The 14,105-nt window shown below is 34.5% G+C and overlaps 1 pseudogene; it reads left to right on the top strand.

The window, feature by feature from the left end:
- The first annotated feature begins 3,962 nt into the window (after positions 1-3,962).
- LOC131514584 (small ribosomal subunit protein uS5-like) lies at positions 3,963-4,874 on the top strand (annotated as a pseudogene).
- The last annotated feature ends 9,231 nt before the right edge of the window (positions 4,875-14,105 follow it).

The raw sequence follows: 14,105 nt of genomic DNA, 5'->3' as shown, positions 1-14,105 counted from the left end.
GCAAGGGAATTAAAAGCAAAAATGAACTACTGGGACCTTATGAAGATAAAAAGCTTCTGCACAGCAAAGGAAACAACCAACAAAATTAAAAGGCAACTAACGGAATGGGAAAAGATATTTGCAAATGACATATCAGACAAAGGGCTAGTATCCAAAATCTATAAAGAGCTCACCAAACTCCACACCCGAAAAACAAATAACCCAGTGAAGAAATGGGCAGAAAACATGAATAGACACTTCTCTAAAGAAGACATCCGGATGGCCAACAGGCACATGAAAAGATGCTCAACGTCGCTCCTCATCAGGGAAATACAAATCAAAACCACACTCAGATATCGCCTCACGCCAGTCAGAGTGGCCAAAATGAACACATCAGGAGACTATAGATGCTGGAGAGGATGTGAAGAAACAGGAACCCTCTTGCACTATTGGTGGCAATGCAAACTGGTGCAGCCGCTCTGGAAAACAGTGTGGAGGTTCCTCAGAAAATTAAAAATAGACCTACCCTATGACCCAGCAATAGCACTGCTAGGAATTTACCCAAGGGATACAGGAGTACTGATGTGTAGGGGCACTTGTACCCCAATGTTTATAGCAGCACTCTCAACAATAGCCAAATTATGGAAAGAGCCTAAATGTCCATCAACTGATGAGTGGATAAAGAAATTGTGGTTTATATATACAATGGAGTACTACGTGGCAATGAGAAAGAATGAAATATGGCCCTTTGTAACAATGTGAATGGAACTGGAGAGTGTTATGCTAAGTGAAGTAAGTCATACAGAGAAAGACAGATACCGTATATTTTCACTCTTATGTGGATCCTGAAAAACTTAACAGAAACCCATGGGGGAGGGGAAGGAAAAAAAAAAAAAGAGGTTAGCGTGGGAGAGAGCCAAAGCATAAGAGACTCTTAAAGACTGAGAACAAACTGAGGGTTGATGGGGGGGGAGAGGGAGGGGAGGGTGGGTGATGGCTATTGAAGAGGGCATCTTTTGGGATGAGCACTGGGTGTTATATGGAAATCAATTTGACAATAAACTTCATATATTAAAATAAATAAATAAATAAATAAAAATTTAAAAAAGAATAAAAGAAAGGATTGTGTTAATGGAAAGTGAGATATAAGTGTTTTGAATAAAATATATCATAATGTGATATAATATATATATGAGATCATTCCAATTTTTTAGCCTAAAGTATTATTTTTGCAAAAGAAATCACAGAGGATTTAAAACAAAAATTCCTTCAAGAAATAGACAAATAATGGATAAAGGTTAAGAAAACCACCACTTGCTACTTAACACATTATAGCATGCACCTCTATTTCAGATATTCTACATACCCAATTTTGGCTTATAACCAAATTTTCTTAATTGCAACAGTAAAATGTTAGACAAATTATGCATGTATTAAAAAATAAACCTTTGCAAATGTTAGGTACAAATAGTTTGATTGTTATTATGTGCAAATTGTGGAAATAGTCATTTGAAGCAATTTTATTGCTGAATCGTCTCTGTTTGGAAGATATTAAAAAAGTACTGGGAAATATATGAAATGATGTTTCTATAATTGTCCCTAGAAACTCACACTTGGCTGTAATGATATGAACCACGATTAACCTTATTAATATAATTAGCAAGTAACTTAAATATAATACACAGCTTTCTCAGAAGAATTAATTTACTTCAGTATTTTTTAAAAAATGGGCTTTTTAAAGACCTAGTAGCAAACATATAATATTTCTTTTTTTGTTTTTGTTTTTTGTTTTTTGTTTTTATTTATTTATTTATTTATTTATTTATTTATTTTTTAATATATGAAATTTACTGTCAAATTGGTTTCCATACAACACCCAGTGCTCATCCCAAAAGGTGCCCTCCTCAATACCCATCAACATATAATATTTCTTAATGGAATTTAAATATTGGCACAATTGTTGTAACATAGTAGGATAACTATAGAAGTTGAAAATATGAAGTTAAAAGTTACAGTATAGATATGGAGCACAGTAGTTATAGTTTTTTTTTTTTTAATGTTTATTTATGAGCCATCGCAAGTCGGGGAGGGGCAGAGAGAGGACAGAGGATCAGAAGCAGGCTTTGCACTGGCAGCAGTGAGCCCAACATGAGGCTCTAACTCATGAACAGTGAGATCATGACCTGAACTGAAGTCAAAGGTTCAACTGAATGTGCCACCAAGGTGCCCCTTGTAGTTATAATTTTTGTTTAAGTCCTGGAATCCTAACATAACCCATAGGATTAAAAATAACACAATGTATGTTCCATTCCCCTTGGACATATTCTCTTACTGTGTTTCTTCTTAGTGCATGCAATAGCACATAAATTTTGACATATTCCAAACAGACCAAGAAACTACTTGTTGTCACAATGAGTAGTCTGCTACCCAAAGTTAAGAGTATTTTCTTAGATATTAAATCAGTCCTCCCTCAATGGACTGGAAATTTTATTATAGTGAAATGAACAGGTTAGGTAACCCTGGTTAATCTTGCAATTAAATGTACCTGGATCATAAAGGACTATAATCCTTCTAAAAAAGTGGGTAAATTGGGCAACATACTGCCCACTTATTTAACTAGTACGACATAAGCATTTTCATAAAATACATAAATGGGATGAAAGCTCTAGTTTAAAATATAAATGAAATCAGTGGAACCCTATGCTTTTCAATATTTATAAACCACATGATCATGAATAAAATTGAACAAGATCTTATAAATGTATAACTTGCAGGAGGTATCTAATATTATACAAGGATTCTTACTGAGGCATTAAAATAATACACCACATTATGCTATTTAAGAGGTCTCAAAATTTTAATATAATTTCAGACTGTAAAAAGGAGGAAAATTCTTAGCTAATCATTATCAATGTCCAAACGTTAAATGTGGGGGCACCTGGGTGGCTCAGTCGGTTGAGCGTCCGACTTCAGCTCAGGAAATGATCTCACAGTTCGTGAGTTCGAGCCCCACATAGGGCTCTGTGCTGACAGCTCAGAGCCTGGAGCCTACTTCCAATTCTCTCTGTGTATTATATTTAAGTTCTTAAATATAAGTTACTTAAATTAAGCTGTGTATTATATTTAAGTTACTTACTAATTATATTAATAAGTTTAATCATGGTTCCTATCTTTACAGCCAAGTGTGAGTTTCTAAGGACAATTATAGAAACATCATTTCATATATTTCCCAGTACTTTTTAATATCTTCCAAACAGAGACAATTCCCTCTCTCTGTGTCCCTTTCCCCCTCCCACTCTGTCTCTTTCTCTCAAAAATAAATAAACGTTAATTTTTTTTTTAATGTGTTGTCTGGTGAAAAGTCATACATACATACCACTGGGGTAAGTATAAAGAAATAGCATTATTTTTAGCACTTGGTAAAACTCAAAGATAACCTTGAATTAGGAGATTCATAAGTAAAAGTTCATAAATAAAAGTTGAGAAGAATGGATCAGGCAATATCCTCCTGTGTTGAGTATGGTCTAGATTGAAGATAAACAAATTTCACTGCTATCTCAGAAATAGTTTTAGGGCATGTTAGGGAGGCTGTTTAAAATCAGATTATTGAAATAAAGCTTCCAGGAAAAAAATTTAAAAAGGAATTGTTCACCAGTATATACATGATTCAGGCCATCATACTGAAATCACATCCACCCAGAGCAAACCAATTAGTTAGTGGCCAACATATAGAAGACTGATCAAACCCAGCATTCCTTTGCATACTTCAGTCCAGTGGATGCAGTCCTTAACCAATTGATTCCAACACAAAACCCCGTGCGCAAAAACAAACCTATCATTACAAGTTCAGTATTCTATTCCAAGAATCTAGATTTAATTCCCTACTGTTCTTATGAAACACAAAACTACATTACTGAACATTTTTAAATGCACTATAGTTTACAGATAAGATTTTTCTCTATTCTTCTCTGGGAAAACACCAAATGGTGGATGACACTCGTGCTGCTGGAGGGCCTGGAGGACCCACAGCCCTGGAATGGGAGGCTGTGGTGGTTTCTGTGGAGGCTTCAGCAACGGCCTCAGGCCTGGCCACGGGGGGGGGGGGAGGGGGGGGGTCGTGGGCGGTAGGGGGTAGACCAACGAGCTTGTGAAGGCAAGACCAAAGACAAGGAGTGGATTCCTGTCACCAAGCTGGCCTGCCTGGTCAAGGACATAAGATCTATCTCCTCCCTGCCCATCAAAGAATCTGAGAGCATTGACTTTTTCCTGGGGGCATCCCTCAAACATGAGGTTTTTAAGATTATGCCTGTGCAAAAGCAGACCCAGGCTGGCCAGTGGACCAGGTTCAAGGCGTTTGTTGCCATTGGGGATTACAATGGACACCTTCGTTGGTCTGGGTGTTAAGTGCTCCAAGGAGGTAGCCACTGCGATCCGTAGGGCCATCATCCTGGCCAAGCTTTCCATTGTCCCCATGCGGTGAGGCTACTGGGGTAACAAGATCTGCAAGCCCCACAGTGTCCCTGCAAGGTGATGAGCCACTGTGGCTCTGTGCTGAGATGCCTCATCCCAGCCGCCAGAGGCACTGGCATTGTCTCAACCCCTGTGCCAAAGAAGTTGCTGATGATAACCGGTATTGAGGACTGCTACACCTCAGCCATGGGCTGTACTGCCATCCTGGGCAATTTCGCCAAGGCCACTTTTGGTGCCGTTTCCAAGATCTACATCTATCTCGCCCCTGACCTTTGGAAAGAGACTGTGTTCACCAAGTCTCCCAGTCAGGAATTCACTGACCATCTTGTAAAGACCCACACCAGGGTCTCAGTGCAAAGGACCCAGGCTCCAGCTGTGACCACCACATAGTTTTGTATAAGAAAAATAAAGTGAATTAAAGATTGTTAAAAAAAAAAAAAAAAAAAAAGAATGTTTTCTCTGTTGGGAATAAATCCTTAAGTGTCAGAACTTTATGGTCCATTGATTATAGAGGTCTATAATCCTCAATATTGCAGCCTCCACTATTCTATAATTGTTGCCATCAGGCAATTTTTTAACCCCTGCACCTGAGTCTCAAAAAGTACCAAGGAGAGAGAAATAGCTAAAAGTTCATGGGATATTCTGAAAAACAACATTGAAAAATAATAGGGCAATTTAATAGTATCCTGTAATTGGAAACCATTCACATTGTAACCTGTTTTGAAATATAAGCTTTTTGAGGGTAGGACTATGTCCTTTAAATGATAGCATATATTTGTATTTATATGAAACAAAAATAGTAATTTTAATATGTTGCTTTATTTATATATGAAATATAAGTATATAGTTTTATGTTTATATCTGCCTATTTATTATGAATGTTGGTTTTAGAACCAATACATTTCTGTGTCAAATAAGCACAGATGACACTTCGGTCTGTTTCACATCCCCATGGGCCTTGTGATGGCTTTCTGCATGGCACATAATGGTCTCTGTGACATTCAGGCTTGGATGTCATCCAACTTTTTAAAGCTAAATGTAGACAAGACTAAATTATTACTCATAGGGTCTCCTCAACATCAATCTTTATATTTCTTTTTAGTTCTTCCCTCTGACATCTAGTATATCCTCCTCAATGTCTCAGGGCTCATAACACTGAACTGATTTTAGATTCTGAGCTTTGTTTTTGATGTCCATATTAATCAGATTGCAAAGTCATCTTATTATCATCCTAGAAGCCTTTCTAGGATATATCTCACTGAGTCTCCAAGGGACAGAAAAACCTTCAGATGTGCTTCCATTATTTCTTGCTAGGATTACCGTAATTCATTATATTCTGGCCTACCTGTCACCTCTACTCTTAGCTGCATAAAGCTAGTGCAGACTCTGGTAATGTGTAAAGGCATACAAAAACTGGAATAACTGATCACATTACTTCAGTAAAGAGGAAATTCTGCTTGCCTCTAGGAAAGCTGTGGATTGTTTAAGCCTTTATTCCACACAAACATGACGGGTTTCTGAACTATAGTCAAGTGACTTGTTATCACTAATTGCTATTTTTCTTTAGGAAAAGTGCCAAGCATTGAAAGTATTCATTTCCAAAAGCAAATTTACCTCATAGAAAACATAATAGTTATGATCCTGAAAGGAGGAATAATTAACATCTTATAAATTGATTCCCGTTTTTTGTGAACTTGGGAGAAGGGCTTATTATATAAAAGAATCTTGTTAAAAATCACATATTATTTTGTAATGCAAATAATCACTCCTATGTTTATCTGTACTGTAAATTTAAATGTTAGTAGTAGGATGTTAGGTTTAACAGTCAAGGAACACCTGCAATGATGCTGTAGAAATAATCACCTCTGTTTCAGTTGATTCTAAGCCATGAAAAAGTGCTGAAGGAGATCTTGCAATGCAGGGACAGATTTATAAGACTGTCTCCCATCTAGCCACTCACAGACATCGATCAAAGTGAACAATAAAACATACCTACATTCTATTTCAGATGTGATTAATTTGGGTAGAGTATTTACATTTCTTCATTCTGGGCTTATTTTACTTTATTATTTTCCTTCATCCATGTCATGCTGTTCCAGTGTCAAAAGTCATTAGAAATCTCCTCTTTTTGTGGGGCGCCTGGGTGGCGCAGTCGGTTAAGCGTCCGACTTCAGCCAGGTCACGATCTCGCGGTCCGTGAGTTCGAGCCCCGCGTCAGGCTCTGGGCTGATGGCTCGGAGCCTGGAGCCTGTTTCCCATTCTGTGTCTCCCTCTCTCTCTGCCCCTCCCCCGTTCATGCTCTGTCTCTCTCTGTCCCAAAAAATAAATAAAAAACATTGAAAAAAAAAAAATTAAAAAAAAAGAAATCTCCTCTTTTTGTGACTAAATTGCTTTACTTCCCTTTATCTTCTATGTCAAAGCTGACATTGGAGGATCTTGAATGTAACAATATGGGTCTTTCTCCACATCAAATCCATGATAGATAAACAAAATAGGAAGGCATAAGACATGCTACAAACTCCCCATGCCCATTCCTCTTACCTAATTCTTATGTTTATCAGTTCTACTGAAGGCACTTCCTATGGTAGACTTTCAATATTATATTAATATAGGCATGTTGTTATGCAACATTGCATTAGCCTATTAAAAACACTTCCCTGGGTAATAAATCTGAAAAATGACAATACTTCCCAGGATCATCACTTGCTTTAGGAACTGGAATATAAGGCAAAAAGCAAAGTACATTATCTTCACTAATGTTCAGGACAGATGGTAAGGGGCCAGGGATGATGTTGAAGATAAGAAGAATTTTGAAACTAAAATATTCCTTGAGACAAAAAAAAAAAAATATTGAGCTTCTCTTAAAAATCAATAATGATATATCATCTAAAAACACTACCTGTTATCCAATTTTTGAAATATTCTAAGTAGCAGGTAGATAGCAAATTTTGGAAAAGCAATCCTCTATAAAACTATTTTATCAAAATAAAGGTGAAAAGCTTCTGTAAGAGTAATAATCAGCACAGTGTCCTAAAGCAATGGAAATCTTATCCTTTGTAGCCTTAAATCCAGGTTCAATCTCTCCTCTTATTAATAGCACCCTTCAATGACTTCCTTACAGTCTCCAAAAAAGTAACAGTTTCAACAGTAAAAGCAGTGGCTACACCTCCCTTCACTATGAACTATGAGCTCCTCCATCTTCTACACCATCCTTGATTAGCAGGAAAGTTGTTATGTTTCCAAATTTCAGTTGATCATAAACACTTTTCCCCTCTCTACATGAGTCCAAGACATACATCCTAACATGTTTTGAGAATTCCTCACACTGAAAAGGGTTCTGAGTATAAGGACCGAACAGTTTTCTTTTCCTAAGACATGAAAAACTAGAAATCTTTATGTTGTAAACACATTTATAATGTCCACTCATTCATTTCTTCATTTATTAATAAAGCATTATTTATTGATACTAGAATATCTATAAGATAACCAAGTACATCTTTAAAGTACCATCAAAGAGCATCAAAAATATGAGAAAATCTCTAATGTTTAACATCTTATTCAAAATAGTCACCATGAAAATTATCAAATTTGTATTAAGTGCAAACTTATTTTGTAGTTTCATATATCTTATTTTATTATTTTATTTTATTTTATTCATTTTTGAGAGAGTGAGACAAAGTGCAAGCCGGGGAGAGGCAGAGAGAGAGGGAGACACAGGATCTGAAGCAGGCTCCGGGCTCTGAACTGTCAGCACAGAGCCCAACACGGGGCTCGAACCCACGAACCGTGAGATCATGACCTGAGCCGAAGTTGACGCTCAACCGACTGAACCACCCAGGCGCCCCATCATATATTTTAAATAGTATTTGGTGAAGGAGAGCTCTACCCTCTTATCAATGCTTAGGGCTTCTAGAGTCTGTCTAGACCTGCAGACGCCATGCCAGGAGGTGGCATAATACTATGAATTAGATAGATGAGGTCCCTGTTCTCAAGAATGCTGTAAAAAAAAAAAAAAAAAAAAGTTAATAAATAAAGAGAATTACAGATTGTGATAAGTGCCATCAGATAGTAATGGAAGATGAGGAACCTGACTTAGAGGCAGTGGTTATGAAGGCCTCTCTGAAAACAACATTTAAGCTGATAACTAATGGGTGATAATCAACTTTTCTTTCAAAGAGACGGGACAATAGCATCCTAGCAGTTTTAGAAGCCACAGTAAAAGTCCAATGAAAAGAAGGGGCTTGAAATGATCAAGAAAAAATAAATCAGAACAGCATGGTCAGAGTATATTGACTGAGTGAAGAACGCGTCAAGAGGAATTTGGAGAGGGAGGCAGAAGAACAAATGAGGACCCATGAACGAAATAAAGCTGTGATAAGTAGTTCCAATATTGTTCTAATTGAAATGGAAACTACTGAAACAATTTAGCAAAAAAATCAAAGTGACATGATCTATGATCTTAACAAATCATTCTGGCTACTGAGTGTAGATTTGAGAAATAATACAGATGAGAGTCCTCAAGTTCTAGTTTGAAAAATTGAGTGGATAATTGTTTCTTAAGAAACAATAAAACTTCTGAGATAAGGAGTCAGAAGGAAGAAGATAAATGAAATAAGGAACAAAATACAAAATTTTCTTTTGGACTAATTAAGTTTGAAAAGTTCATGAAAAGATATCAAGTACGTAGTTTGAATATAGAAGTCTGGAATTTAAAGATGTCAAAGCTTAAAATATAAATTTGGGAGTCTATAGCATTTACAGTATATTTAAAACTAAAAGTTTGGAGGACATCATCTAGGAAGTAGGGTATAGCTAAAGAAAAGAAAATATGACGCAATCTCAAGGTACTCCATTCAGTAGTAGTTAGGAAAGGAGACTGATTATGAAGATAGGAGAAGAGGCAAGAGAAATGAAGATAAGTGATGAGAGTATTTCAAGAAGAAAAGAGTGGTCAAATGTTGTATGCTTGAAGAAAATAAGAGGTGAGAATTGTCCATCAGGCTTGGCTAATGGACCATGGCTGTCATTGGTATCAGAGACAAGGCATGGTGGACATAAAAATTGGAAGGAAGGTATGGTGTTAGATAATGAATTGTGCATGAGAAAGTGGAGATTAACAGGTTAAGTTTATTCCGTACACTGTGGAAGTGTTATTTCAAAGCAAAATACATTTAAGTGGAACTAAGAACTAAAGACAAATGTTACTGTAAAATATTAAATAATGGCACAAAGCAGAGAGTGCCTCTTTAACACACCTAGGCTGCCCAGTTCTGTACAGTACTTTAGGTTGATTTTTTAAGGATTAAAAAGTACAATGGGGCACCTGGGTGGCTCAGTTGGTTAAACGTGTGACTTTGGCTCAGGTCACAATCTCAGGGTTTGTGAGTTTGAGACCTGCATCGGGCTCTCTGCTGTCAGTGCAGAGTCCGCTTCAGATCCTCTGTCTCCTTCTTTCTCTGCCCCTCCCTCTCAAAAATAAATTTAAAAAACATAAAAAAAGGAAATCTTTAAAAAAAAATACAAGAGTGAAAAGAGAATTTAAATTCATGTAATTTATTTTCAAGATAATAAAATATCAAGCAGTTCTTCATTCAGCTGCTCATTTAAGGATGAATAAGTAAACAAAAAGCACCTATAAACTATTTTTGCAAAAAAAAATGTTCTGCAACGGAAAGAAGAAAATAAATATAGTGTGATATATATAGATGAAGAATTTATTAAACAATAATATAAAATTTTAGATGATAAGCACTGGGCACTCTCAAAAAAATGAAAATATTTTAAAAAGACGAAAGAAAAGAGACTGAATAAAAACGAAACCAAAGGATCTAAGAAAATACCTTGAAGAAAAAAAATCATGTCATCATAAAATTTAAATATTATTAGAAACAGTCAAATGAAGAATCAACAATGCTAAAAATTGAGCCTATGATGTGGAGAACAACCTTGAGAAAAGCACAGGCAAATATAAATTGGAAACACCAATCAGAAAAGGAGAGTATACAATTAAATCCAACAAATATTGAATCTGTGTATCTGAAGAAGAGAATGAAATAGAAAAATATGCTCAACTGCATAACAAGTACAAGCCTGTTTGTAAGTATGGGTTTTCCAATTATACAACAATGCTTTCACCTAAGATTCTTTCCACAAATAAGTTTGTACCCATTTTAAGTAGGCTCCTCATGCAGCATGGAGTCCAAGGCAGGGTTTGAACTCACAACCCTGAGATCAAGACCTGAGCTGAGATCAAGGGTTGGACGCTTAACTGACTGAGCCACCTATCTACCTTGTGGCTGGCTATATTTAGGTAGCAAGAACTGACTGCAGTTTTATAGCTCAGAAAAAAAGGTATTTGTAAAGCAGGTGACCTCTCCCTCTTTTTCAGTTGTCTTAATGGAAAGATAGGATTAATCAAAATTTAAAATTCCAAATTAAAACATAATTGAGCTAGTAACTTCCCTGCCCTATCTTGTCTTTATTGCTGGGTTAATATTTACTGTTGCTTATATCTAAATCTAAGATGATATGGTCTAAAACTGGAAATGCTGATAGCCCTTAGTTATTAAGAATATTATGGAAGAAGTAAATAGTAGACTTATTTTGGTTGGATAGTAACTGAAGATGACAGTACAGCCAGAGCTTCAGAGAACGCTTGCAATTCTTTTTCACCACAAAATAGTGGCTGAGAGAAAAAAAAAATTACATGTATGTATTTATAATATATAACAACACACATTTCTCCTATTTAGACAGGCAAAATATGCTAATATATTTGCAAATCTGTTTAAAATGGATATAATTTAGAAACTATGAACCATCAAAACTGACTCGAGAAAAACTAAATACACCAATAACAATGGAAAAAACAAAGAAAGTTGTCAACCATATCTCAGAAATATATTGGCAAATATTATTATAATTATTCTAAATCTATGAAGGAAAGCTTTCTATTAACTTATGATTTTATAGATCTAATGTCAAAGCCTTATAAAAATAACTGAACAAATTATATGTAAAGTTTATTTTTTAACATTAGGGTCAAAGTTCTTAATAAAACAATAGCATATAAATTTAATTATATATTAAAATATGATTCAAAGTGATTTTTAAAATATTCCGGTATTTCAAAGACTATTTATACATCCTTCAATAGGTCAGAGAATAAAACTATAAGATCACCTCAAAAATGGTCTAAAATTTATAGGCTAAAATTCAAGATCCATTGTAGAATTAAAAGAAAAAATTAAATGCTATTTAAAAAGCAATATAAATCATCATTATGCTGAATCCACCAAAACCAGGAATAAGAAAAAAATTATACTTTCATATTACTTTACAAAAAGCTATTAAAGTAACTCAAGATGAACATAAAAACAACAAAATATATAAACATTGGAAATGAGAAGGACAAATTATCATCATTAGCAAATAACATTTTTATCTACCTAAAAAAAAAAAACAAAAAAACAAAGAGAATCAAACCTTAAAAAATTAGAGTTCTTTATGATGATAGTAAAACTAACATTTGAAAAACAATTATTTTCTTATATACCAGTCAATGTCAAATATAAAATCTAATATGAAAATAATAATTCTCATTGGCCAAAAATATGTAAAGATATCAAATTTCTCAAAATAAGTGTAATAAAAAATCTATAGAAATATGTAGAGAAATAACATTAAATTAACTTAGGGAGATAATACAATATAAATGAAAATATAAAGCTCTGTTTTTAAAAAGGCAGAACTATAAACTTGCCAAATGGTAATTCTAATCCAAATTTCAATAGAATCTTTTGGAGGAAACTTGCAAACAAATGTGTATAGTGTTTTATGAAAAATAAATTAGATAAGCAAAGACTGAAAAAAACTATATTTACCTTAACATGTATGAAAATCTAGAGAAATTTAACAATTCAATATAGTGATGTTTATAAAGAAATAAATAAAGCAATGGAATAGAAAACAAAATTCAAGAAAACTAGAATAATACCCTTAATATTTAGTATCATAGAAAATCAATACCTCAAATCAATATCAATACTTAAAATCTCAGGAAAATGATGCAGTTTTAGAAACTGGACTATAATTTGGGACAACTGTGAAGTAAATTCATTTTGCTTTGTTTCACAATTTTAACATAGATTTCAATATAGTATTTTAGCCTTAACATTCCACTTTTTAGGAATTCAAGAATCAAAACACATTGTAAGTTCAAAATATATATCTTAGTGTTATTAGTAAAAAAATGAATTAAAATATGTTGACTAAATGTTTTACTGTACATAAATATTGACAACAGTTAATGTGATTTTGTAGAACATTTATGCAGTTTCATTCCATTTACATTGAATGAAAAAGGCACGTTTAAAAAAAAGAAATTTTTTTTCTAGCTAGTGTGTTTGAATGATGGTTTTTATTTTTGTGACACACTGGATTTGATATAATTAGCATCAGAAAAATAAATAATTATATACTATTACTTGTTTTTAACATAAGCATTCCAACCCAGGATTCACCATTTATGACATATGTGATCTTGGGCAAATCAATTAACCTTGGGGAGTCTCAGTTCCTTCAACTAATAGTAAACAAACAAACAAGGCTAAAATTCAAGTTCCATTCCAGAATTTAAAAAATTAAATGTTATTAATTTTTTATACATGCAATAATACATGTGTAATGTATACTGTGTCATGAGGATTTATTAATAGAAAACACCATTTTATATAATTCTATGGAGAAGTATCTGATATGCAAAATGAGATAATTAAAATATGGGGGATATATATAACCTGAAAATGATAATTTTTCTATATTAACTTGACTGTATTAAATTTGGAAAAGAAATATGTAGTAGGGTACAGAAATGTGGGTGTTTTCAAAAAAGCTTTATGGACTTTTCTGAATTACATCAAGAAAAACTGCAAAGTTCTTTTAAAAAAACCTCAAGTGAACTTAATATCATTTGACATCAATATTAAAATACACACAAGGCATACAATTAAATTTATGTGGATGGGGTTCTTAGGGAAATAAATACATCACAGTAAGCTTAAAACCTCAAAAAGTTGGAAAAAAAAAACCCTACTACCAGAAAGTCAAGTGATGATAAATTCACATATTTATGTAACAAAACTTTGGTCCTAATGTCTTGGTTTAATAAGGACACTACTTTATAAACCTTTGTCCACAGATTGTACATTTGTAAGATATACATGTCTTTACCTCTATATGTTAAGGAAGAAATTGTTTAGGGAAGTGGTTTTCGTTTTTTAATTTTTTTTTTAATGTTTATTCATTTTTGAGACAGAGACAGACAGATCATGAATGGGGGAAGGTCAGAGAGAGAGGGAGACACAGAATCCGAAGCAGGCTCCAGGTTCTGAGCTGTCAGCACAGAGCCCAACGCGGGGCTCGGACTCACGGACCGCGAGATCATGACCTGAGCTGAAGTCGGCCGCTTAACCAACTGAGCCAGGCGCCCCATCATTTTTTAATTGCCTTTATGATGAGCTGTGCTTCTTTGATGAAACCAAAATTTTTGAGGGTTGGCACAGACCAAGGATGAGAAGAAATAAATTGGTTGTCAATCTTACCCAAGTGCGCGTCATAGTTACTTTCCCAGTCGCCCGCAGCCACGGCCCGATGCA

The sequence above is a fragment of the Neofelis nebulosa genome, chromosome 6 (genome assembly GCF_028018385.1).
Source record: "Neofelis nebulosa isolate mNeoNeb1 chromosome 6, mNeoNeb1.pri, whole genome shotgun sequence".
Lineage (NCBI taxonomy): Eukaryota > Metazoa > Chordata > Mammalia > Carnivora > Felidae > Neofelis > Neofelis nebulosa.
Note: the sequence above shows the minus strand (reverse complement) of the source record. Positions and strands in the feature narration are given on the sequence as shown.